At 41.1% G+C, this 27,733-nt stretch overlaps 1 protein-coding gene and 1 non-coding gene across 4 annotated transcripts in view; both read right to left on the reverse strand.

Moving 5' to 3' along the window:
• Positions 1-27,733, reverse strand: part of LOC136424316 (protein FAM167A-like) — a 43,250-nt gene that overhangs the window by 14,615 nt on the left and 902 nt on the right. The window contains exons 1-3 of one of the 3 annotated variants that reach the window (XM_066412868.1): positions 20,846-20,961; positions 9,678-9,782; positions 9,237-9,338 (exon numbers count right to left, since the gene is read on the reverse strand). The gene's annotated coding sequence lies outside the window, so the exon portion shown is untranslated. Of the gene's footprint in view, positions 1-9,236; positions 9,339-9,677; positions 9,801-20,845; positions 20,962-27,733 lie in introns of those variants that run through there. The other 2 variants (XM_066412866.1, XM_066412867.1) reach the window with 2 other exon arrangements.
• Trnar-ucg (transfer RNA arginine (anticodon UCG)) lies at positions 7,217-7,331 on the reverse strand. Its single transcript has 2 exons — positions 7,295-7,331; positions 7,217-7,252 (listed from the first exon to the last, which is right to left on the reverse strand). It is a non-coding gene; the product is annotated as a tRNA-Arg (tRNA).

The following is a 27,733-nucleotide window of genomic DNA, read 5'->3' on the forward strand; positions in this document are numbered from 1 at the left end:
GATAGACCTGATATTGATCGTCAAGGGCGACTAGGTCATACTTAAGGAGATGGTACCATCATCAAGGGTAATAACAACTGGTAGTTCGTGCCAATGGTACCGCCATATCATATATTTGTATGCAAGCCATATTAGTATTGAACATTAAATACTGGTATCGAGCATGCACATCATATACTAGTGTTGCATGCACATCATACACTAGTATTGAAATCCCGTTCTTTCATAGGTCCAACTGCTGTTCATATAGACATATTTTCCTTAAAATACAGGTCCTTAATCTAGTTTCTAACTTTCAGTGACTGAACTGTTGTACCGAGCCTGGTATCCATCCAGTTCTAACCAAAGTTCGGTCCGCTCCTAGTTCCTCCGATCGTTTCCCTGACAAATATTCAGCATGAATTCGAAGCAATCAGATGAACTCGCAGTAACCGCAATACCGTCTGCATCATCGATTCCTTCCCACCGCACTACATCACTAGATCGAACAGTAACAACAAATCGCCGACATCGCCGGAGAATAGGCCTCTAGGGGAAAGCCAATCGTTGTCGGGTTCCCTATATCTAATAAAACAATGATTTCCTCGGAGATGGCGGGCAGTTCCCGGCGGATTGCTCGCTGATTACCGGGGCTGTGTTAAATTGCGTCCACTTCTCGAATTGGCTCAGTATCAAGTATTAGCAGGGTAGGATACACGAACGACAATATGTCTGGTTACGAAATAAGTGGATGGGACTGCAAGGAACTTAAACAGGCAGGAAAATTCTGCACTCATGGTTCAAGTTGATATTTATCGCTAGTTTCTCACTGAAAACCTTTGCGCTATTGCTACATAATGACGCTTTAATGAGAGAATGTATTGTACGTAAGCCACACTGATTATCTGATAGATTGTAATTATTGATTGCGCGGAAATTACATGTAATTTGGAGGAAATTGAGCTCACTACGCTTGCACGAACGATAGATATTTCAGGTACCCCTGTCGGCAGTGTCAGCATCTAATTGTCGTGTACCCGGGCAGTAGAAATAGATCACCAATGAACGATCGAGGAAAGAGGTTTTTCTGTATCCACCACAGAAAATAGTACAAACTACAGCAGACCTTGGATTCAGTAACCACTCAAGGGACTACGGAAAATGGTTGCTGAGGACAGGTGGTTACTCAGAACAGTGTGGGGTTAACTATGTAGAAAAAGAGGGGACTGTTTTAATGTGGCGTATGACTGGAGGTGGTTGCCCGGCCAAGTTTGACTGTATTTGACCTCGATATCTACATGAAATTGTTATCGCCGGCACTATTTACCAGACCTGATATGTTTGAGCTCTAACCATTTGCGTTTAACTGCAGTACAATAAATTCACAAGGTTATCTTGCTTCCAATGAACTTTACACAGTCAGTGTTATATTTCATCGATCGGAGCCCCATATATTTTCCCAGTTCACGTTCAATTTGCTGATGCAACGATACGTGTTTACTGTACTAATATATCAAAGCCATTAACTGAACACAACCGCACCCGCCTTCCCACCTACCATTGATCTATATGGTTATACTTTTCTGTATACACGTTTGCTATATGTTTGTTAAGGCTTACGTCCTGCAACCTGCACCTAGCCCTTCGAGGTATGAATGTACAATTAAGGTCTTTCATCATTATCAAAAGATAGGAAGTCGGCCAGCCGCCGGAAACAACGGGGTGTAAAGCCCGGATCCGAGATTTAATGTGTTCAAACACGAACACGCGAGCAAAACATACAGAGTCTGTACTTACGTCATGATTAGGAAGATTAAAGACAGAAGCGACCCATAAAGAAAGACGCACCGTTGGAAGCTAGTCTTGTATGATTGAGAACATTACAGAATCATACTTTCTCTACCGTCACTCAATGGCTAATGGCCTATATCAAAATAACAGAAAACTAGGCTTGTATATCACGATGGAAGAAAACTATGGTAAAAGATATACTGGAACATGGTTTGAATAGTTAGGAAAACGGAGCATTTATGACAGCTACGGTATTCAGAACACAATCGATATTTCAACACAAGCACCTACAATAGATATCTACATATCTGTGACCAGCTAACAGCACAGATACTGAGAAAAGTGCGGGTAACCAGACGGAAACCGTGGCTTACTTTGGAACCTAACTCTGAGCCATCAACAGCTAACCCTAACCACACGACTAGGCACATAATGACTCAGCTTAGAGATTACCGAGAACACACTTGTGTGTGCAGCACAGAATAACAAGTACTCTGTCTGTACGCTTCATCATTGTTAAGTCCTGCCGTGTTGTTATTAGGCAATCGGCTATCCAAAGACGTGCTCACAATATATCAAGAATACTCACACCAGGTACCTCCTTGCTCACACTAAGAAACGTTTGGGTGTAGAAGTATCAAATAATTGATATTTACCTCAAACGTCTACTGTCGAATGATCCGGCACAAACATCCTATCGTAATATATTATCATCAGGCAATCAGCTATCATAAAACACGTTCTACACTAAGTATCAGACGAGCATACAGGTATACGTACGCGTCTACGCTACGGCTTACCTCAAAACTGGTCTGAGTTATACAATACAATGTAATATATTCTTGCGGTGATACTGTCTATGATCCGGTCACAAACATCACAATGTTATATAACATTGCCAGGTAATTAACTATCACAAAAACCCTTGTAGACTACATCTACATGTATTGATCAACAAGCGTACAGGTATGTATAGAAAGAGGGCTTACCTTAACAACTGGTGGGACTGTCTGAGCCAGTATAAGACACGAGTACTGTTGTACGATCCGCACACTGACTCTCTCTGTCACGGAATGACTCAACATTGGTCTCACCAACAAATATATATATACAGGCGTGTGTGTATTCATGTTCACCACCATGGTTACCCAGAAGTGGCGGTCTAGCCCAGCCCACATCCGGTGTACCGGTAAGAAGATACCTATCTAGTGGCGCGAACACCGCTTGACCTGCGACGATTGGAGAGCACTCTACGGCGGAAATTTTACCTTTCGACAAAAAGTTATCAACCCTCAAGTGAGACAAGTGACGTGTAGAGAAAGCGGCAAACAATAGCCTGATCCATTTTATATATGGCCTTTGAACAATGGAAGCTGCCTTCAGCAAGCTGCACTTACAATGTATGTACTTGAACTGTGTTATTGCTTGTTGTTCGTAGTAACTTGTTTGTGTTACTTTTTACATAATGGAAAATTCTGTGACATACAATCCATGCACGTTTGTGTATATGTAGAGCAGGGAAAGTCTGACTTCTCAGTAAGACTAAATATCCTTTTCCTGTGCTGTTGTGGTTAGTGTAAACGCCTAAAAAGCTTTCACTGATTAGTCGCCCCCACAAACCACAGGAAATGGAACCGCCCAGCAGACTTCCCTTTTCTATTGTCTATAGGGGACGTGAAGCTAATTAAATAAATCAAAGAAACCAGCATACAGCACTTTTTGTAAACGCCAATGTATGTAGGCCGCTGTCTAAACATAAGATAATTTCTTAAACCTTCATAGCGAATTTGGCAGTAATACGCCCCCTCGCAAGACCGGAAATGGACCAGTCCAACTGTGTTCTTTTTCCCCCAAGTGTCCTCTCGAAAGTTCGTCCATGTGCATTTCGGTAAATATTTATCAACTCAACACACGTGAGCTGGTTTTTAAAACCACACTAGACGTTTCAAATGGCACTGTGTTCCCATTCACTCGAATCTCGCCCTTTTGAGTAGATGTTAGAGCCTTTGTGAATAGACACTTGTTCTCACAAGTTTGCTCACACAAAGTAACGTTTGTAAAGGAAAACAAAGAAGTTGGGCGTCACTCCGACGTTATAGTGAAACATCACAATCGTCTGTGACAGACACTTGTTCTTAAAATTTCGCTAGGACAATGTAACGTTTGTAAAGGAAAACAAAGAAGGGTTGGGCGTCACTGACACGTTATGGGTGAAACGTCACTACTGCGTGTAATGACAAAATGACTCACAGTGCTAATGGGTCGTACATGACAGTTCCTCTGTGCTGTACTTGACAAATGATTGTTTCCGCTAACATACTCCTGGTTATGGTGGCTGTAAGACCAAGAGTCAGACGAACTAGATATTTCAGATCTCCGTGGACAAACAACATAGGATTTTTTTATTAATTGTCCATTTATTATTGCTGTAGGTAGTGCAAGACTCACTGTGTGCCAGACCAGAAGTATAATGCAACGTATAACGTTTTATACATACAGTACGAGATACACGATTATATTGTCAAACATTCATGCTACATGTATGACTCATAGTGAGGGACTAAATGAGTGGGTGAGTGAGTGAGTGAGCGAGTGAGTGAGTGAGTGAGTGAGTGAGTGAGTGAGTGAGTGAGTGAGTGAGTGAGTGAGTGACTGAGTGAGTGAGTGAGTGAGTGAGTGACTGAGTGACTGACTGACTGAGTGAGTGAGTGAGTGAGTGAGTGAGTGAGTGAGTGAGTGAGCGAGTGAGTGACTGAGTGAGTGACTGAGTGACTGAGTGGAAGAAGGGGAAGAGAAAGTGAAAAATAAAAGAAAAATCTTACCCCAGAAGATCTTTAAAACTGTCTAAAACGTGAAACGTAATCTCACCCGAACAATATGTAACCATGTTTCCATTTTTGTTTGTTTTGCTGTCAAGTAGCTTTTAAGAAGGTTGTTGATTTTGTGACGCCACCAAAGGACTTCGTCATAGACGGAATGAGAAGGCGACAAAAAACTTTGACACTGACCCATTCAAGTCGTGATATACGATACCGTTCATGTAAATGGTCTGCACGCGAGACTCGCTGTAATTAATGCGTCTTAATTGCCCCACCTTAACAAGGTGTTGTTCACACCTGTAACACCTGTGCGCTGCTTACACGTGCGTGTTGGCAGGTAGTGGCACTGACCATGGACTTTATATCAAGAACATGACAAGACTTTTTGTACTGGTATTGTCATAGGTGTCTGCTGGGACAATTCTTTACACGAATAAGTGTGCTTGTTGAAAGGTGTGGGTATATTGGCATCGTAATCTATTGAAAGGCTTTGCACATACTGTCCATTTTAATTGTTGTACTACATGCATTGATTTACTATTTGATACATTGCCATAGATTAATTATGTAAAACTAGCAGTGTTATTTCAAAACATCCCTAGCCGGTTCGGGTTAGAAGATACATTTTCCACATAAGTACGTATTACATATACATTTTTCCATTTTTCCTCATAACCAATTTGAACTTGGACATGGGGAAAATTCTCCATAGACTTCAAGCCGCTGCTTTACAGTAGATTTATATTTGTGGCCATTTTTATATATACTTTAATGCCATAGCTGCTGAAGTTAAACTGCAGATAGCTCTTTGATGTTAATTCGTTGGCACCGTTCCGTGAATTCTCTAGCTGTAGTTTTCTCTTTCCAGTGCCACCCACAGAAAACACCAAGTGTGTGGTATGACTTATCTCTTGGATTGAGTGTCTTAAAGACAAAGATCTGACACCTGAGTATACAGTCGAATCTAAGAGTGTTTCACGGCTAATTAAGCTGGGTAAACCAGAGAGTACTGTCCGGAAACGTGCAAGTGTGTGGAGTGTCAGGTGTAGCAGTCCATGGTGTCCCGGTGTTTTTAATGTCCGGGTGTAGCAGTGCGTGTTGCATACCTTCTCTTTTCATCCTGCCCTTATATAGCAGCTAGTAGTAACGACTGTGAATATATAGATACATACATGACTTTATCTTATATGTAAGAGATGTTAGCCCTTTTTTTTACATATTTTGTACATATTCGAAACTTTTTACATGTTGAATCTTTGATTAATCTTCTAGTGTCTTAGATTTTGCTTGAAACGCATTTTCTAAGAAAAACGGGTCTCTTGAAAACTTCTCTTTAAAGACGATACTCAGTTTAAGGCTAACGTTGAATATTCTTTGGTAGTTTCTATGAGTTTATCTTCCGGCAAATCTCTTGAAATCTGCTCAAGGAGTTGAAATCAGAGACCACTAGTACTGTTGAACTCCTGTGCCCTGGGTGTAATGTACATCCTTAAGTTGGCAGACAGGAACTGATCTTAATCTTCCTCTCTTATAAGAACAGGTGTTCCAACTGGGGAACATGGGAAGGCCATTAATGGTCGCGTGCTGGGCGTCGTCCTATCTCCATGGCAACGACGGGCTATTCCATTTTAGTGTCTAAATGGGTGGAGAAATTTTGGATCGGTCCTCGAAAGAAAGAAAGTAACTGAAATACTTTTTCTCAGTTCAAATTGATGGGACTATTCTAAAACAGTGCAGGTGGAAAAACATAGAGTAGACAAGAAGGAAAGAAACGCTATCTTTTCTACTCTCCCCCTATTTGCTTTGAAATGGGATATTCCTGTGGTGGATGGTAAGTTAGAAACTGTAGCTGTCCTCTATCCAGGGCGCCACTCGAGTGTTTGCTAACACCGGAATTAAAACGGCCTTGTAGCGTTTTGTTGGCTATACAGAACCTATACAGACCACCGGCACTGGGGTGGGGTTGTGGTAAACAGTGTACAATCTGTGGAGCTTTGGAAAGCAAGGCTTTGTGCGAAAAAATGGATGAAGGAGTGAAGGAATGAATGATTACCTTGATCTTCCAAGGGAGGAATAAAGAACGGAAAGGAACGAATGAATGAATGAATGAATGAATGAATGAATGAATGAATGAATGAATGAATGAATGAATGAATGAAGGGAAGTAGCCTCCGTTGCAGGCTCTGAAGCGGCTTTTTGGGGGCTAAATAATACACTTTTTGCAGCCAGTCCGTAACTATCAGCCGCCTAAAAAAAGCCGCTTCAGAGCCTGCAACGGAGGCTAGAAGGGAAGAGTGAATGAAATTTAAGAATGAATAAATAAACTAGTGAGTGAGTCAATGAATAATAACCTTGCTCTCATAAGGGAAGAATAAAGAATGGGATGGAATTAATGAACGAATGAGTTAATTGATGAATAAATGAATGAATGGATGGATGAATAGATAAAGAGAAGTGTCAACATGTATCTACAACTTCATGGCAGCATATATATATATATAGAACCGACAATTATCTATCCCAAGATAAAAAGAGAATGGAGAGACAAATCTCATATTTGATAAAATACAATAATTGTATGACGAAAAAAAAATCGTGTAATTAGTGCAGAAAAAAACTCAAAAGAACGAGCTGGACAGGATTCGAACCTGCAACCTTCTGATCACTGCTCCTTCTGCGCGTGTTGTACACGGCAGCAAGGCGAGCCGAAGTCAGACGCGATATCCATTACGCTACCAGCCCAATGCATAAAACCTAGGCACGATGCAAAGATAAGATAGAACCCTGCCTACACATTACCCGTAATCTCCGCAGGCTCCGGTGGTTAACGGTCTGACGTTATGGACATAGGAGACGTTACAGGAATACGTTATCAAAAAAGAGCTAATTTTTGGGATCATGTATCTAACGATTTACATATATCTATGGCAGCTATACATGTATTTTATCATGTGATTTCATAATTCATCATCTATACTCAAGTTCATTTTGTTATGATTCTTTGATTACATGTATCTGTGTCGAGTGTCAAGATGTTAATTGCTGATATTATTGGGTTCTCCCTGTGTTACTTGATAGCAAAGGGTAGAATAGGATAAAGTAAGCTATATAATCATTGGCCCGCCACTTTGAACAGGTGTATGCATATTACAATTTATCCACGGCAGCATGTGGATATGATGTAAAGATAATTCATAATTTTGATGAGGTTAGTTTTGCTGCGATGTCAGAATCATCTGTATCCAGATTGATATTATTCTTTGCTGTTATCATTTTATTTTCCCCTTGCTTGCTTATTCTCGAAACGTAGAATATAACCAAGCAAGCCCAATCTTCGCTATGTCATATGAATAGATGTCTCCGGTACAGCAAATAAAGGAATGAGGACATAGACATTTTTCACATGCATTGTGCCACTTAAATGCGGCCTCAGAATTGCAACAATTCCCCCCGTAAAATACTAGGTCAGATCCCCTTGACTACACATACGTCAGGGCGTGACAGAACATAATTCTTTAGAGATATAAACCCAGGGAATACATCCCCGTGCGCGGAATTAGGGCTGACGTTTCCTGCCATGCGTAAAGCCCACATGGATCTAGCTGCCATATGCTCACCTTGTAATAACGGTCTGACGTGGGAAGAATGCTGATACGTACGTCTAGATCTGCCAAGAGCTGCCGTAAGCCTCTCCGGTTGAGGCTTTTTGAGGCACCTGTTCGCTAGCTTTGAGGCTAAGAGCTATTCATCAGCTTCTTCTAATGAGCTTTGAAGCTGAGCTATCCGTTAGCTTTGAGGCTGAGTTATCAGTTGGCCCCGCCAAATGAGCGTTTGAATTTCTGTACGCTTACTGTGAGATCTCCTACTCAATTATGATATGATCTAATATCTGTAGTTTCCCATTGTTTTCAACATACACCATCTATATATATATACGTGTTGTAGCAGGTTAAGTAGCTGATTATAAGTAACTAAGGGTGTATGGAATGGATGTAAATGATGGTTGGTACCGGTTTTCCGATAGCCGTCAATACGAAGGCTAGCATTAAGTTCCCACACCTACACTGTTCGTCCCACACATTTCTATGTATCAGACATTCGAGCGCCATGTCCCTATCACTACTGCACTGACAATACAAGACTCATAGTCTCCAATTGTACGGAGTTAACCTTGAACGATCAGCCATCTTTTACAACCGAACAAACATAGCACTAAACACTTCATCTCCAAGCAGATATAGAAAGCCAGAATCGCCACGCTACTCATTGGAGCTGGGAGCTGAAACGTTACAATTCTGCCTTTTGTACATCTGCTTGGAGACTACCAAACGTAACCGCCCACCAACGGTATGTACAGCATGTCAAAACACTTAAACCGTAACTCCTATAAACATCTATATAACGTTGGACGAAAAGGTGGGAGGGGAGCACCTGTTAAGGCGTGGGAAGAACACGGGTGGTGTATACCTTACAACGATAACACGCTATAAGATTGTTCCATTTTCGCGCCATTTAAAGAAACTATTGTTCGTTGTAAGTGGTAAAACGTGGTTGAGTTTTCCCCCTTTCTCCCTATAACATACTTTGAGAAAGCTAGTTTTACACCAATAGTGCTGTAACAAAGCGAACATACGTTCAGGTACTCACGTGTTTGTTTATCACCCTGTAGGACGTTCAACCTAAAGTTTCAACTTGAAGTTCACGTACGACGAATGGTTGACACTTCTGTTGGACAACTTTCGGTGCTTTCTGTAAAGAAAATCATGTCGTCAGAAAACTATAACCAGTATTTGCTTCTAAAAATATTTGAAAACACTGTGCTGTAAAGCGGCCCTGTGAGTTACGTCGTGTTATGTTTCCATACTCTTTTAATGTTGTTTTGCACGATGTTCACACATTCTGCATTCACAAACCTTTGGATTTGGCGCTGGTGTTTCCAGCGCCTGTTACATGTATCGCAGACTTAGCAAGGGTTTTGCTACATGTTGCTGAATAGTTTGCAGACGCATGTGTAGCAGAAAATCCCTGAGCCCCCGAACAAAAGAAGACTACATCCCCTCCACAAGTGTGTGTAGTCATTCCACCTACCTTACAACACTCTCCAGTGAGCTACACTGCGTTGTAGTCCGTCCACGAGTTGCCACACGCTTCCTTTAGTCTGGTAACAGTCGCCTTGCAGACGTTCACACCTTTCTGTATAGCCTAGAGACACTGTCAGAAACAGGAAACGTATTGAAATGCAGAAATGTCGGCGTCCACGCTAACGGTACCACGAGTGAACCCAAAGTGTTGTCTCGCCTAGTCCGCGCACCCTCTTATACACTCACCTGTGTAAGCCAATACTCGGCGCGGTTTTGTTTTCTTAGTACATAATTAAGCCTTCCTGTCCCATTCAGTGAGCGGTGTTTGGGGCTTTCTCCCCTAACAAAGCCGGCGCACGACGGTAAGCAGGGTGGCGGGCGGCAGAAAACGACTTTCTCTTAAGTCCGAGTGCTCCAGCCTTGAAGCTTTTATGGCCGCAAATTAGTTGTCAAATTGATGGATTGAGACGTAAGGTGAGAAGTCTCTGTCTGAGGGAAAATATTTTTGTGTGGTCCTCTTTACCCCATGGCGTCCAAATAAGATACAGTTTTACAGAAAAAGTTAGCTCTATATCAACAAATACAAACTTGTTCAGATATTACGCAGTGTAAATATATCAAGTTCACAACTGCAAGAAGAAGACAAACAGAATTCTGAATAGTAAACTAGTCTCCATTTGTATTTCTAGGTTGGCATACTGTGTATCTTTTACAAGTTTTATACATGTACAATTAAGTTCTAGAAAGGAAAAAAATCAAGCAACTACTTTGGTTGTGTGGCCGAACAAACACTCCAAAGATAAATGAAGGCATTGACTTGACTTTCGGCTTGTTAAAAGAGAAGGAATCTATTATCCATGTTAACAATGTTCTTTCCCGGCCAGAACAGTCAATACGCTAATGAAGGAACAACATTGTAGGCTGAAGTTAAAGCGGTGCCGGGGCGGAGTTGGTCGTGCTCCGGCCATGAAAGAGTCACTGTTGTCTGAACTTCAAGCTGTGAGGATACGGAAGAATCCGTTTCAAGGGTCGCTATTCTTAGGAACATTTTCACTTCAAACTTTTTTAAGGTTACGTAAAGGGCACAAGTGACCATTATGCAGCCATACCCCCTTAAGAGATCTTAAACTCATCAACTACGCGACATATTGGATCATTGACCATATTCTACCCTCTTATCTATAGATATAAAATGTACTATCTACATTTTAAACTTTACTATGCTTTTGACGACACCCAGGAGTACTGTATAATGGATCAGTAAAGCAATTTTATTCTTGAAGTCGAATATTCCAGAAATATAATATCAACTTTTCCAGAAATAAGTCTTGATTCTTCAAAATTCTTCCAAGGACAACAAGGAACAGTTTCAACATGTACGAAGGCTGTGGCTCATTTCTTCTCTTCAATGTGTGTGTATGCTTGAATGAAAGGGCGGAAAGCGTGCAAGACTCGACGTGTGTGGGACTTGTGGCCAGCATGCCACCACTACAGGAAACTGGCAGTTTTTGTTGCTCTAAATTTAGCCTGAAGCCGTTTGGAAACACAACAAAGGCACGGCTAGAAACACAAACCGGTCCCTGTTTCTGTCCGAGCAAACATAATCCGCCGAGCTGAACTTGGAATTCCTTTCTTTCCGAAGGCGGGAAATTCCTGACAGAACGCTATCGTCTGCATTCGTGTCAGCCTAGTCCGTCATGGTTCAACTTGAAGTAACTAAAGAAGAGAAAAACCTGACTAAACCGGCGCCAATTACGGGAAATCTACCCTAAAAACGACCAGTAGAGGTATTCAAGAGGTCTGTACGGTTCAAGTAAGGACAAAACTTGGCACCGCTGGCTAAGACCTTCACAAAACGAGAAATATGCTGTAAGTGCAGGGCTATTGTGGGTAGAAAAACTGTAGAAAGAGCCGGTATAGAATAGAAAGAAAGGCGTTGTTTCTTCTGAATGAGGTCTACGTGATGTTGTAGTGAGTTACAGCCAAAACATCCGGGCGTTTTTGTGTTACCAAGGGTAGAGCACTTGAACTGGTATGACTAGGGGGTGAGCATACGGCGAATAGAACTGGTCTTGTTTGTTGTTGCGGATATATACAACGAGATACCGTTGTATGCCTTTATAGCCTCAGATCTTGGAGAACTAAAACTACCACAAGAGATCATGTCAAGAGATGAAGAGACTTTGTTTTGTTTCTTGAATATGAGGTGCATGTATACATTTCAAGGTTTTATCAATCTTTTTGGAATTAGTAAAGGACACTTAGCTTTATGCTAAACGTAAAAACGTGATAGACTGCATATCTTTTCAGGGGGGTCGGGAATATTTTTGTAGCAAAGAAACAGCCACACGACACATTTCAGGAGTTCTGACATCGTTTCGACCTCGCGTGTTGTACGGACATTCCTCACACGTGTACATCTGTGCTCCTGACATCACCCTCGTCTGAACAATGTTCATGCGTGGTGCCTTCCTAATAGCGCGGAGAGACCAACACATGGTCCTATTCATACAAACGCATTCTGAGTCGCAAGACTGTCAAACGCCAGTGAGCGCAGAAAATGGTTACATTTTTGCGATGCCGTTGTACCATTCAACAGGCTCTTACGCCAGAATGTTGCGAGTTCCTTAATGCTACATTTCAACTAGCACTTTCTTCTTATTGTGAGGAGCACAATGTACAAAGAAAGTTCCTAAAATAGCTTTCTTCTGCTCTCTTTTTGTTGGCTAATGATATTTTGGTTGGCCCTTCACCAATTTCTGAAATTTACACTGTCACTGCGACTCATCAACATAAAAATCTATACGTTAAGAACAAAATATTGTATGTAGACCTCTTATAGAATCTTAGGATCTTTACATCTACACTTATGCTGTTTCTGCGTCTAAAATGCATTCAGCCTGCCTAAACACAAAGTATATGTGTCAAGTACACATGTCGTTCAACACCTATCTGACAGGGGGCGCATGACTTCCCGTGTTTAATCCTGCGGCGACAGGTGTCCGGATAGCGGGCGCGCCGCGCATGTTTGGGGTCACGGCCTTCCCACGGCACGCGCGCTGCGGAAAACAGGTGGTTCGTGTGAACTGCTGATGTTCTAAACTTTGCTGTCACAGATACGCTGTAGTCTATCCACAGGCATTTAAGGCTGGAAGGCTTTTGTTAATTTTGTAGTCTCTACCAGGCTCCTTCCCACGGCACGCGCGCTTCGGAAAACAGGTGGTTCGTGTAAAGGGCTGGGGCTTTAAATTTTAGGCTATTTAAACTTAGCTGCCACAAAAATGCTGTAGTCTAGCCACAGGCTTTTAAAGCTGGAAGGCTTTTGTTAATTCTGTAGTCTCTACCAGGCTCCTTTGGCGGTCTTCCCATGGCCCGAGCGCCACAAACAACAGGTGGTTCGTGTGAAGGGCTGTTGGTCTAAACTTTGCTGTTATAAGAATGTTAAAGTCTAGCCACAGGCTTTAAGGACTGGTGAGGCTACCCCCCAGGCCATTTTGGCGACCTTTTCAAGGCACACAAGCTGCGATCAATCAACAGGTGGTTCGTGTGAAGAGCTCGAACTCTAAACGTACCTGCCACAAAGATGTGCTAGTCTTGCAGCAGACTTTTAAGACTGAGGGGCGTTAGTAGTCTCTACTAGACTCTTTGTCGGCCTTCTCAAGGACGAGCGTTACATTCAACAAGTACTGGAGCTCTAAATCTAGCTGCCACAGAAATGTTGTAGTCTAGCCACAGACTCTTAAGACTAGAGGGACTTTAGTAGCTAGCCTCCAACAGACTCCTATGGCGGTCGTCTCACGGTAGGCCCTCTGTGACCAACATGTGAAGCACTGCTGCGCTAAACTGTGCTAAATATTCACGTTATTTAGTCTACTGTCTTTACGGCCATTGCCGTTCTTTTGCTATTGTACATTTAATATGTATGTTAGATTCCTGAGATGTTTAGGAGAACCTCTTTAAAAAGATCAAGTTCATTAGTTCAACAAGATTGTGATGTTACCATCATTTCAAGAAAGTTGTTTTAAAAAGCACATCTATATGACTATAACCCACTCCGGGTTGCTTTTGAAAAGCGTCAAAACTACAGGATTTACTACTTAGTGACACAGAATTACTGTAGCCATGCATGTATAAACGAACTGCCCATAAAAGTCACTCCTCAACTGACGTCAGCGCACGTAAAGGTTGATATCAAAGACCGAAGAAACACGAACTGAACCCTTTTTAATCTCTTTAAATTTACTAACGACCTTCTGATCTAGATATGCGCAATAAATGGTCTATTAAACAGCATCAGTCCCTTTTTTATCACCGACAGATCCAAGAGGCTCCCGACACAGAGCCACGCACGAACCGAACCCGACTAATATCTGTAAATTTACAAAAGATCGCGCGATACGGGTACACATAATAGATACTCTGTTAAACATCATTAATATAGAATTAGTCATTTTTGTATAACAAATGAGACAGGGGTACTGACATTTACAAGTGGGTGTTAATACACGAACTTAAAACTACTTAACACCAACAAAACTTCTCGTCACAACATGATTGTGACGACAATGAACGTGGAACCACTTATCTTGAATTTCAATGAGGCAATCGTGCTATAAAAGTACAATAGACATAAGAACACACGAACTTAACCCCCTCAAACAAGTAAATTTACTCATCTGGCAAGAACAATCAGTTGTCCGTAAAGCGTTGATTGTTTTTCAAGGTGTCCAACAAAGTCCGTGCAATGGAATTTATTGTAGTTTGCAATTCATTGTTGACTTTGGTTATCTACAAATCTACAATACGATTTTTCCCCAACCGTTTAACATTGCTATATGACTAGTCCGTTGTCACGGGCGTGTCCTATCTTATCTTATATAAAAAGACAATGTAATCGTTGTGTGGACCTAAACTTTTGTAAAGTTTGCTTTCTAACCGAATAGTCCAATACGCTTAATATTTTTCAGCCATGGTTTGCTCAATGAAAGATATGATAACTGTGATCTGTTTTGAAATATGAAAACGGCAGATTTGCTATGTTGATAATGTTTTCATCATTTGCCTTTTTTCAAGAATCTAGCAAGAAATGGAAGAGTTATGGTCACGTCTTGCTAACTCCCGGACTTGTCTAACAATCAGGGAAGCAAGGAGACAGGTAGGCAGAGAATCAGGTGTTTGGAGGAAAATAGAAGGATATAAGCCGGCATGCTAGGATTGAAAGAGAAAATCCCTTATGACCCAATAGTTGTTCAGATTATTGAAAAGATGTAGATGTATGTTGGTTCTCTCTTAACCTGTAAGTGTGCTTCATTGTATTCTCTTTTATATGTTCAGTAATCCAGTTTCCATGTATTCAACGTACCTTGTAGAGTTTTTCTTGCAAATTACGCTCAGAAGGTTTTGGTTTAGACCGAACGCATTTGGCATTTTGGTGTAAACCTTACTGATTAAAACAACTCGAGCCCACCCCTGAGACTTTGATATAAGATGGACGCGTCCATGTGAAAGAGTAAAGGTGGAACACAGATCAAACCCCACACCAAACGATCGATATATCGGGTGTTTTGGACCCACCAAAGTGCCGTTTGATTACTTTTATCGGTGGTTTATCGCCAAAACAAGCATCAGTAGAGGCTTAGAAACAATGGACAACCGGCAATTTAGATTGAACAATCGATGGAAGGTTGCTCAGGCCCAGAGATAAGTCAAACGACCGGTCAAGGCTCGAAAACAACCAGAAATCTTCCCACAAGTCACGTATTACAAACACAGCGTTGACTGGTGTTAATAAAGGCTTATTCTAATTACTGCAGACTGTCACTTACGCCAAATGCTATGTATTCTAATTAAGCAGTGATGAGAAGAACATCACGGCTTATTATTTGCTTGGGATTCTTCTTCTTAGAATCCGTGTCGGTACTATTTGGGCGGGGGTCATTTTCTAATTTAGTCATATTTGGAGAGTTGTGAAGAAAGACGCCGCGAATGACGTCGTCAATTTTTCATATGCGTGTCTTTATACATACTTTCAAGCGGCTACGACGTTTTCCAACGAGGTTTTACTTTAATTTTGCACTGTTCAAATATACTTTATACAAGCAGGACAAGTCTGTGTAATGCCTTAGTGCCTAGGCCAGAAACTGGCACCTTGCTCCCTCTGGCCATTACGTTTTGACCATTATCATCTAAGATAATTTCTGTTTAAATACAAAACTATCAGCTGCAGGAAATACATTTAAAAGGCCGTATAAAACCTGGGAAATGACGAAAATAACAGAAAATGTACTGATCAAATGCTTTTGTAAAATCTACCATTGCGACTTATGCAACAAAAATGGATGAAACAAACATAGGTAGTCAACGGTGGGTATTAGAACATAATGTTTGTGTGTAACGTAAATAGATAGTGCTTTATATTTAGTGTTGCAACACGAGGAGTACTCACTATTCATTATTCTCTATTCCCTTTGTATAAAGAGCGATTTTATCACGTCTAGACGCTTTTGTTTTCTTGTCTTTATGATATATTATAGGCGAAGATTAATAGATATAATAAGAGCTAAATAAAAGGCTTATCAAGTCTTAACAACTAGTACAGTGGCTAGCACTATAACTTATAAGCTATACAGTGCCAAACGAAGCAGTTGCCAACAAATATCGCAGTTACTATAAACAATCTACTTTGTGAGAATACAACAAAATCCTCCCATAAAAGACCTAAAAAATCTCCCGTCCGACTTTCTACTTGAGACAAGTAAACAACCATGGCAATCAGAGTCCAATAGCCAGCGTTAGACCCATTGTTGTAGTGTCCAATAAAAACATCGTTAAGGCTATCATCCACTTGTGTGAGATATATGCGCCCCTCCGGTAGGTTAAGTGCGGCGTCATTGCGTCCTGTTCAAATATATCCACCTACTCACGCGCCACTGTTCGTGTTAAACGCCGGCACTTTGGTATGTTAATAACTTCTATAGTCACAGAGTCAAAAAGTCAAGAAGTGCAGGGGCGAAGTTTGGAACGAGCGACTAGGGCATATGAAGGTCACGTTCCAAAAGGTGAGGGGGAGGCGGGTTTTTTTTTTACTTTTCTTTATAAAACTGTGATCAAAAAAGGAATTATTGCCTCATCATCTTTTCCCTTATAAAGTTTCTGGAAAGCTGCATACACAAGTAAATTCAATAAACCGTATTACATGTGTATTAGTTTCATAGAGATTTAAGCCTCGTTTGCCAGCCCTTAATTCAGGCGATGTACTGAGAAATCCTCTTCGCACTTTGGGAAGGCGTGCTCATTCTTGAGGCCGCATAAATGCCTGCTAAACAAGGCTACATGCATGTTTCTAGCCCGTATCCTTCTCTTAGAAGACTGAAGAAGGCTATGAAGGAGCTCTCATCATGCAATACTCTTCTGTATGACATCACCATGAGCACGAGCAAGGCCATCTTTACTACGCATGCGCAGAACGTTTTAATTTCCGAATTACCACAAAACGCCTGTACCTGAAGTAATATACACTAATTGTCCAGGTTACAGTAGAAGCTTGGTTAACTGTCGGACAATGCTGGCTAAGTGTGATACACCGTGAACGAGAGTGCCACGCCTCGTTCCCACGCTTTTGTGGCTCACCTGAAAGTCTCGGTCATCAAGGAACAATCGTTTAGTACTCCTTAAGGGTTCATCGTGCCACAGGTCACTTAACAGTCTTAGTAATGTGGTATTGTATAGTACACAAGTCTTACTATGATGGGTATACAAAGCTAGCCAATATCGTATTTGAAAACCACAACACACATGAAAAACTGTGGAAGTTACCATCTCAATCTGAAACGGTGAATGTAGTTTCATAGACTACGTGTATAACATGTGCCATGTGGTATTGTTTGGTACACAAGTTTTACTATAATGGGTATACAAACCTAGCTCATATCGCCTTAAAAATCCCAACATCAAAAACGTTGGATGGTATCATCTCAATTTAAAACGGTCAGCGTAGTTTTTTAGCGTAAGAACTATAACATGTGCGGGGTTTAAAATTGAGTTGTTAGTGTATTTAGATGCTTAAAATGTTCTGATAGTTCCTCACTCAACGACAGTTAATGATCGGTCCCTGGTTATCTTACACTTGGCTACACGTCAACTATTCAGACTTATTACCCGCTGGTGCCGGAACTTGAGGCTACCTCGTCTACGCAAGACATGCTAGGGTCGATTAAGGGAACACAGAACACGCTGGTGTGAAATGTGTCTTTTCACAGACTAGATATTGCATTTGGAAGTACAATGTCTTCCCAAAGATAGTAAAGTTTTGAAGATGAACCAGGTATGATCACCACACACAGGGTCGATATTGAAATTAATCCAAGACTGGCGAAGCGAATTCTTTCATTTTAGTTTTCGTTATTAGTACCAGAACTACATGCCTAAGTCTTTTCAATGGCCACTCTTCACACTGAATCGTTATTTTATTTCTTTTGAATCGTTCTGTTCAGCCTGGTTCATTTTTAAAAGTTATATTCTATTGGAGGAAGTACACGTGGTTTCGAATCCATATCGTAGAAGTCTGTCACTACTCTCCAAGCAGAGGTTAGGCTCCAGTTTGATTCGGATGTCTTTTCAGGCGGGGTTTTTTATCGGGCTTTTTATTTTGTCATGTTCAGGTTTTCTTTTTGTTCTTTGTGGCTGGCGGATAAAAAGACAATCTGACAACATACTGAAAGATCGATAAAACCGCCAAAAAACGACCAAAACAATCCGAAGCTGAACCTCTGCTTGGAGAGCATGCTGTCACCGGCCAGACCCGGTAGGGAGGTAGAGGTTCAGCCAGGTGTATCGGGGTCCGTGTACGGACCAGCGGGCCGTGTTGTGTCAACAGCCGGCCGCCTCCCCGCTGTGCACCGCCGGGGACAGGTGTGCGACTCGTGGGAACGATTCCTCAGCAAAAACGCTACTCTTCAAGCAGATGAGTGGGTCCGGCTGGTTTTTGACGTGTTTTTAGTGTTTTTGTCGGGCTTTCTACTTTGTCATATTTGTTTGTCTCAGTAACCCACAGAAAGACATGACAAAGTAGAAAGCCCGACAAAAACGCTTAAGAACACGTCAAAAACCAGCCGGACCTACTCCTCTGCTTGGAGAGAGTACATCAAGGGTACACACGCATACTGGTGGGCTAGTATTGCGTTAAAGAGTCTTAACTACTTGTGGTTTAGATAGGACATGTATAAGCGTGTGCATTTAACGGTTAACTATTCGGTACGATTCATAGAATACCGATGAAATATATACCGGTAGTAAATAGAGTACCTCATACTTTCTTCTGGCCTATTGTATGGAAGGTACATATCGCCATGTATCGCTTACCCTCAAAACAAGATAGTAGAATAGTTAGTGCACTTTCTGATGTAAGATATTCTGTCTTGGGTTTTCTTTTTTTCTGTTTTTTACTCTAGATTTTTTCCATATGGTGCATTTCATTTACAGTTGACGCACAAAATGTAACGAAAGTTTGAGTTTAGCTGTAAATTCCTGCAACGGTGGTGAAGTTACTAATCATACTTGTAAGGGATTTCATGGTGTCATTCTTAAAAAATCATCTTCAAAGTTAACAGGACCATGTAAAACTTATGGATACAACGTGGAGAAGGCGTGTCCCCAAGACAACATGTTGACAAGCAATCGTACGATCATACGACATACAGAATATCCCTGTTGCCAATGCAGTGTCTGAAACTACGGTCATTGAACTGTAAAACAAACCTGACATATCTTCCGCACCAGCCATACTATGTAGTCATGTTGAGCGTAAGTCAGAATGTCAATGATCATTTATACTTTTATTTACTCAACTGTACGCAATACTTTAGAAAACCTAAGAAAAAGGCGAAGAGAAATCAAAGAAAAATTTATAATTAGTATATTAAGCTAGAATAAAATTAGTTTCGATATGGTAAAGTGAGTAGATATTCGAAGGATAAACGCAGGTAAACGGTTTTATGTGTAAGCTGCGGACGACCTTGCATTGTATAGTTGATAGACCTTTTTAGTCACCCCGGTATTTTATATAACTCAATACCTCAAATCTTATCGGTCATGATCTAAAATCTTAAATACCATTACAGCCTAGAATTATCAGTTACTTCACTTAGGTACGATTTAAACTAAGAGGGCATCCTTGATTTTTTTCCGCGTGCATGACATAGCGTTACCTACTGGCGTAGACTCACGTAGTGTCTCTATTGAGCCTTTCCTTACATTAATATAATGACAGACTTGAATACTTACAGGTGATAAGAGCTAATCGACGACGCTTCAGGTAGCATGGAAGATTTATTGCATGCAATGAATTGCAGGTTTAATTGCGCCATTAATGGCGATATCTATACTTCAAAGGCGTTAGTAGAGAGTGAATATATCATAATCCCTTCCTTATGGCCTTATAAACTAATTAGAAGGCAATACTATAGGGCTTTAATCTCTCGTTTTAGGAGGTGGCAAAATGCACAACTAATCATAACAACTGTTACAGTACATACCAATGAAAAGGTGCATTGATAGCTTATTGGTAGCTGTTTGGGATTTGATAAGCTATCTTTAAATAGGCATATTCAAGTCTGCTTTAGCCTACCAAGAATCCACACCCCTAATATATGTAAGATCAATGATTGCAACGTGTGTCTTGTATATCTCTCCAATTAAGATCGTAATGACATTATCTAATGCCATTTTACCTGTATTCTACTCTAACTCTGCTATTGGGGACCTTGTAGTGTTATTGGGAGGGAACACAAGTAAGAAAAATTCAGCACTTCTACTTATCATTACCCTTACTGTCTATGCTTCAACATGAGCCTTGTATCTATCTCAACGCTTATGCAACTTAATATCACTTTACCTACATTGTATACGCTTCTGGGTATGCAACAACAGGTCTTGAAGCCATATGGGGATGGGACACATGTTAACTAGACAAATGCAGCTCTTCTAATTATCCTTACCCTTATTTGCCATAACTTCAACACATACCTTGTATCTATCTCCACGCTTATGCAATTAAGGGCGTACTTAAATGTTCTATTCGAACTGTGCTACAACGGGTCTTTTAGTAGTATGGGGAGGGTACAGAGGTAAGACAAATACAAAACCCCAAAGGACAAAGTGCATTGAATCCAGCCATACCTGTAAACGACAGCTTGCTAAACTGCAGCACTTGTGCAAAGCGGCGCGAGTTGAGACCGTCACTCCTGCACGCTGTCTACACGACTGTACGGGCTTCTCTCGCGCGGTGTGTGTTTAAATACTGCCCGCTCGCTCCAGGGGGTCCGGGCCCACAATCGGGCCGATAACATGTCACTAAACAATAAATAACACATGTACGGCCCGCCAATACCCGGTCTGTCACCGCAGTATGGGAGCTGACATACGCAAACACACACGGGCCCAGATAAAATAGTTCACACACTACATCAACACGTTGTATAATCCTGGTACGAGGACTTTGGTCGGTTTGGGAGCTGCCGGGGGAATAGGGCATGACGACCTCGAATGCAATCTTATGAGGCCACATCGTTCTAATTTCTTGGCCCTCAGATTCGCCGCTTCATTCTTCTGAGTTGAAAAAAAAGGAAAACATTACACGTTCAATTCTGGATACAAATCAACTCCAAAATGCTTATATTTTTGCGCCAACAGTTTGATGTGGCCTATTAGAGGATGAATCATCGACTTTCTTGTTGAATTCGACGAGATGTTGTAATAAGCTGATTAGACAAATTTTGCTACTGTACTTTTACAAATCTTTCAAGCTGAGTAAAATAGTATCCTAGAATATCGGTGTGACCGAAAGAGCGGAAATTCCCCAGAATGTCAGGTAGCCTGAAGGACGGGAAACCTTGTAAATGTCACAGACGTTATGTACAGCGGAACTGTAGGAAATGTCAAGTTTTAAAGCCTCGGGCCGGAAAGGACCCGTAAAAGTCATACTTAGCTGCTAAAATGGCCCTTCTAGAGGATGATATCAAGGACTGAATGGTATGAAATGTTAACGATACGGCAAGACCGGTACCATTTCTCGTCTAGTCTCTTAATTTCGTCTAACGTTAGTAGTTAGAAGCTTAAAGACAAATTTGGATTAACATTTTTCCGAATCAGGTATAGATATATTCATAGCCTAAAACTTTCTTTATTTTTCTTTAATATAAGTGTTACCAACTTTGCAGTCTTACAAACTGTACGCTGGCAGGGAAAAACATAGGGTAGCGTGGACAAAAATGCACTCGTTGTTCTATGGATATATGGCCACCTGTTAGGAGGGAGGGGTGCACACCCAGTTTTTATTCCCGCGTTTTTTTCGTGGTTTGCTCTGTATGAATCCAGCTGACATAACAAGCTTATCTGACGGATTTGAACCGCACGTATCTTAGATAACTCTGTCAAACACGCTCCAAACACCATGAATTATCTCACGTACGTACAACCGACCTTTGACCCTGAGGTATTCGATATTGGGATGACCTCCGGTTCACATTCACACCGTTTTGCCTCATCTGATCGTCTGTTTTCTTTCACCATCTGTAACTCCATATGTTCACACAACAAACAGAGCCATTTTAGGTAAACCCTGCATCAGTTGAAGCGTACATATGAGAAATTCTTTTCTTTGAGAACCCAAGTTGAAGGTCAAGTACGTATGAAAGGTATATACCCTTCCAAACCGCCTTCAAAGCGGTTTACTCAAGTTCAAACCACACCAAACAAAATCACTTTCGCAGCATTGTATAATCAGTTATTTCTTACACCATTACCGCCGTTTTCCCAAAGTGCTATTGAAGTAGTTTGATGTCTAAGCGATTTCAAAAGGCGGTTGCAAAGCGGTTTCACCACAGTTTCAATGCTTATAACAAAGACTAGAAACGCGATTTGAAACGGAAGCTACTTTTACTATGTACTTGTATGTATTAAAAAAGCCCCTCTTTCTGTAGTCCGGGGGTAAGATATATTTGTTCTGTGGCCCTACAAGCCCACCTTTCACCAATCAACAATCTCTTGACCGCAATTTTGAGATTCCACAACAAGAAAAGGTTGGCTCCCGTAGCGAAGCCGTTTCTAAAGCTGTTCTTGAGAGTGGCTCCTTGGAACACTTAACCGGTTGTTCGGTAAAAACACCCTTAATGAAGATTGAAATCCTCCCCGTTAAGAGAAAGGTCGACCTCGCGCAGTGATTCTACCGTTTGTTACCGCTGGATGACTGTTAGGCGGAGTTGTGTAAACTCGGTCGTCAACAACAATGAAAAGCACGATTTGTAACGCGAACGAGGGGAGGACTCTACCACTTCTAGGATGGATGGGGAGCTCTTATATCAAGCACAGCTGGATAAAATGAAATTCAGGAAGGAAATATTTCATAAACTTGTGTAAGTGAGATAAACAATTCTAACTCTCTGAAAAGAATTTAAAGTTGCAGATGGGAAGTTAGTAAAATTTGTGGCTGTGTTTTTACCTGTCTTTTATATTTTACTTTTCTTATCATAGGAATATTAACGAAAATCGATATCGATACCATATCAAAAACTGACAATGGCAGTTGCATAATGTTATGAAAATGACGTTCCTATCATACACCAAAAAATAAGTACAATGTAAATGTAAGAGAAGATATGGCTTCGATACACAGCATTGCTTTTGCCCAAACCTCGGAAAATAGGAAAATAGATGACAAAAAACAGTTGAACGCCAAATAACATATTCATCGGCCGCTCTGCACCTACTTGCACCCCCCTTTTAACACATAGACCAGTCCGTTGCTAGGGGAGATATCCGGCAGGTGCAGGACCGATTAAAAAGTCGTTACCAGAAGCAGGTCCTTCCCGCGTGCTCCCCTACTGAGACGGGTCAAGGGTCAATAACCCATCTATCTATAAAGATTACCTGTTTCTGCAACGTGACTGGCACAGTTACGGACCACTATGGACTGGAAATGGGACAATGATTGGAAAACACCGAGAGATTTATGATCTCAGATTGGACTCTGAGAGGTGAAAAGGGAAAGACAAAAAGCGGGAAAGATAAAAGGACGGTGGGAGGGTAAAGGGTATACTATAAATACATCTAATTTTGCGATACATTGTAGTCTAATTTCGCGGTAGGGAGAAAACTGAATGTTCACGGTGGTTTTTAATTCGCAGTGGAAACAAGCTGGTTGACGGACAGAAGACAAAACTATCAATTTCGCGGTGGTTTTAAGTTCGCGGTGAAAGATTGTAGCGAAAACCACGAGCATTAAACCATGGCATATTGCACACAACGTTAACGTTAACAAGTGATATTTGACATTAATCTCCAAGCAGATGTATTGTGGCTCCTTTCGTACGTTTTTGATTTGGTTTGTTTTGGTTTTATCAAGATCCCCATTAAGGATACAATGATTTACTATTCTCCCTTCCAGCAAAAAAGTACGTCTTGTGAGGCTTTCGTAAAACGAACGCACCACCTACTAGGGTACAGAAAGAGTACAAAAATAGATTATTTTTCATGTCACTTTTTACAGTTTCCGAAACATTCTTTAAATGGAATGAAGCTGAATCGGAACAAGGTTTGTTTCCACAATCGATCAGGAATTTTGAATGGTTAACAAAGTTTTCAAACAGAAAATTCAAAGTCTACATTCTTTTAATTGGTCTCACGTAATGATAAACAGCAAAACAAGCGCTTCCTCTTAATGCTTCCAACATTCTTTACGTGAGCGATTTTCACATCTGGCATAAGGAGAAAAATGGCTCGGAATCAAACATGTGGACAATACCAGACAAAAGTGTGCCCGCATGGGACAATATTTGGTTGGTTACGATACACAAAGGATTAGAGAAACCTTGCACCTGTGAGGTGTGGACAGGTAACGACATTATGTCAGGGACCTCACAAAGCCAGCTATGTCCTTAAAGACAAGGTCACAAAGACAAATTTGACTCGGTTAATCCCTACTTTAGATTAAATTTTTAAGTAGCATAATTCACTGTTATAAATGGATTACGGAGTTAACAAATTACAACACATTTTACTGAATTTTTAGGTTGCTCAAACTAATATTTTTAGACAAACCACTTAAGAAAAGTAATAAGCTTTAGGCTACTTCACGTGACTTTCCTCCCATTAAAACCGTTATCTTTTTCATTTTGTTGCTAACTTATTAAACCGCAGGACTCCAGATTACAGGTATATGATTACCATTCCTGGCGTGCCTTCGACTTCCGTATCTTTATTGTCTTCAGACTCGGTACACATGTGTGTGCGTAAGGTGTAAAACCAGGAGCCAAGGATTCCCGGGTCAGAAATATATTTGACGTCTGTTTGAGGTTTGAGTGGGTGTGCAGCTCGAGATACCTAATAGCGTCTGTTTGGAAAAGCACATGTCTGAAAGCTAGGGCATATGCAAATACAGACCATGTACTGTAAACGGTGCATTTGTTAGAGTTTGAAAACAAAACAATAAAAAATCTCCAGGAGCTAAGGATTCCTAGAGAAATAAGACATCTGATTTCTCAACAATTTCCTACAGAAGCAAACTATAGATTTAATATTGAACCATGTCGAAATATCTAGACAATACCGTGCACAGATGTCCAATATCGAATCATCATCAAAAGGCTTGTGTTGAAAAGAAAGTTCTATAAAGAAGCAGGATCATTGATACATTAGATATTGTGGAGGTGGCCCATTCAATAGATACGTGATATCATTGATACATTTGTAAAGTTAGGGCAGTCTATAGAGAAATGAGACCATTGATACATTAGTGGGGGTGGCCTCTGACCGCTCACGAGGGCCCCCTGGCGGGTCGGTGTTATGTACATAGCGCGAACTGCACATTTGAGATAAAGTGTTGTATAAGAAGACAATATCATATGCACAGACTGCCAAAATGGACCATCAAGGCGTTTGTATTGAAAAGAAACTCCTTTAGAGAAGCGGGATCATTGATACATCATGGAGGTGGCCTCTGATCTTGAGATCTAAGATCGTATCTAGACTCTGGAGTCAATAATCATAATTTGCACTTGAGTGACAAACTTAAGATTTAAGTAAAGTGGCATATCAGAAGACGATTCCGTGCACAGATGTCGAAAATTGAAAGGGTTTGTATTGAAAAGATCATTGATACAGCATGGAGGTGGCAAAATCAATAGAGAAGTGGGCTCATTGATACAGTCGTGGGGGTGGCCTCTGACCGCTCACGAGCGCCCCCTGCCCCACGGGTCGGTGTTATGTACACAGTACAAGATCACAGTGCGTCTGTCAGCACCTGCTTATTATAATGTCACCCGAGACGGACGCACAAAAAGTGCAAGGTTGTAAAAACACCTGTTACCTAGTGTGACAAAAGCGCGCTCCTATTGTTTGCACAAAATATATCTTTATGGCAAACTGACTTTCGATTTTTTTTTCGTATAACTGCATCAGAACAGACGAGATCACTGCGCCTCTTTATCTTAACGTCACCTGCAACCAACAAAGCATTTAAGGTCATAAAAACCCGACGCCGTGTAGAAGCGCCCTCTTGTAACATCTTTTTAAACTGTATCAGAACAGATAGAAGGATTGAAACGAATCCTGGCCATACCATCTCTTGAGACGGAATTCTAAGTAAGGTTGTAAAGCACCTGTTACTGGGTTTGGGACTTGGTTAGAAGTCTTTGTGGGCATTGTAACAGTTCTGAATGGCGTAGACTACAAAGGTCTCTACCAGACTCCGTGGGTTGCTGGAAAAAATACCAGAAAAGAGCCAAATGGAGTGAATAATGTGGCTGATAAGTATAGCCGACCATAGATTACACACATGCCTATATGAAGCTCGTCAAGAGCTGTGTGACCAAATCCAAGCTCGTGCAGGAGCGTCCTCTTGCGATTTTTAGTAAAACTGTATCAAAATAGGTAGCGGGTTGCGGTGTGGCCAAACTCAACACTTGGCTGTTCTAAACGGTATGGAAGCTCTGTCTTCGGTGCCTTGGGCTATATGAACACCATATCTCTGAACCGTACATTCCGACCGTGGAACAACAAGCTACATTTTCTACTGGCTTTTTGGGGGGTCAGCAAAGGCAGACAACTACTACATCTGAAGTCATCCTTCCATACAAAAAAGACGATCAACCAGCTGCTTGCATCAAAGTCATGTATCTACTCACCCCCGTCTTCAAAGAGAAGGTCTAAACGGAACAAACAAGATCAAACATTGTCGGGAACAAAGCAGGTACAAAACGTACAAACACTGTCTGATACAGGCTTTAATGTCATTTGTAATGATAGATAATACAGTAATGATGCTAATACAGGGCGTTGCCATATTCTAACTTGAAGGTTACCTCTTTAGTATCAAAGGGCACGGCAACTTAATGACATATGGATGATATCATCAAAACTGATGCGAGGGGAAAAAAGCCTTTATTTTTAAATCTAAATGAACAGCACAACCCTTGCTCAATATCAAAGACATACCAGTCGACGATAATACCACTTTTCTTTGCCTGTATTTCCGAGGAGGCATCTCTAATTTCTTAACTCGGCGAACGTAGTTGCACGTTTTGATGTTGGCCATAAATCAAGCAAACAAAATGACGAGAAAAAAAATTTACACCCGCAAAACATGACCATGTATGTCTACGAAACAGTGAACTCTCTTGTTCCAGCCAAGAAAAGAACTTCACAACACTCGTGTGTGCAAACAGTGCCTAGGGCGGGACATAGTGGGAGATTTAAATCAGAGAAATTTCTCGGCTCCATTACATAAATTTACGTAACAGGATACTGCCTTTTCCTGTCAACTTCACTGTTAAGTGTCTTAAAAGTACGTTTCCTTAAACTAAACACAGAAAGTTGTAAAAAAATACTCCTTAAGAACGTACGCAGGTATGTGAGGCTACTTATCAAAGATCTTGAGTCGAGATAAGAAATGCCAAGAGAAAGTAAATAAGCTGACAACGATCAGAGAATGGCTAACACACAATCGTGACAAAAGTGTTTTCTTCTAAAGTGTCGCCGGTATTGTGTGAACAACAAAACTCAATTTCTTTT

Source organism: Branchiostoma lanceolatum, chromosome 18, assembly GCF_035083965.1.
Source record: "Branchiostoma lanceolatum isolate klBraLanc5 chromosome 18, klBraLanc5.hap2, whole genome shotgun sequence".
NCBI lineage: Eukaryota > Metazoa > Chordata > Leptocardii > Amphioxiformes > Branchiostomatidae > Branchiostoma > Branchiostoma lanceolatum.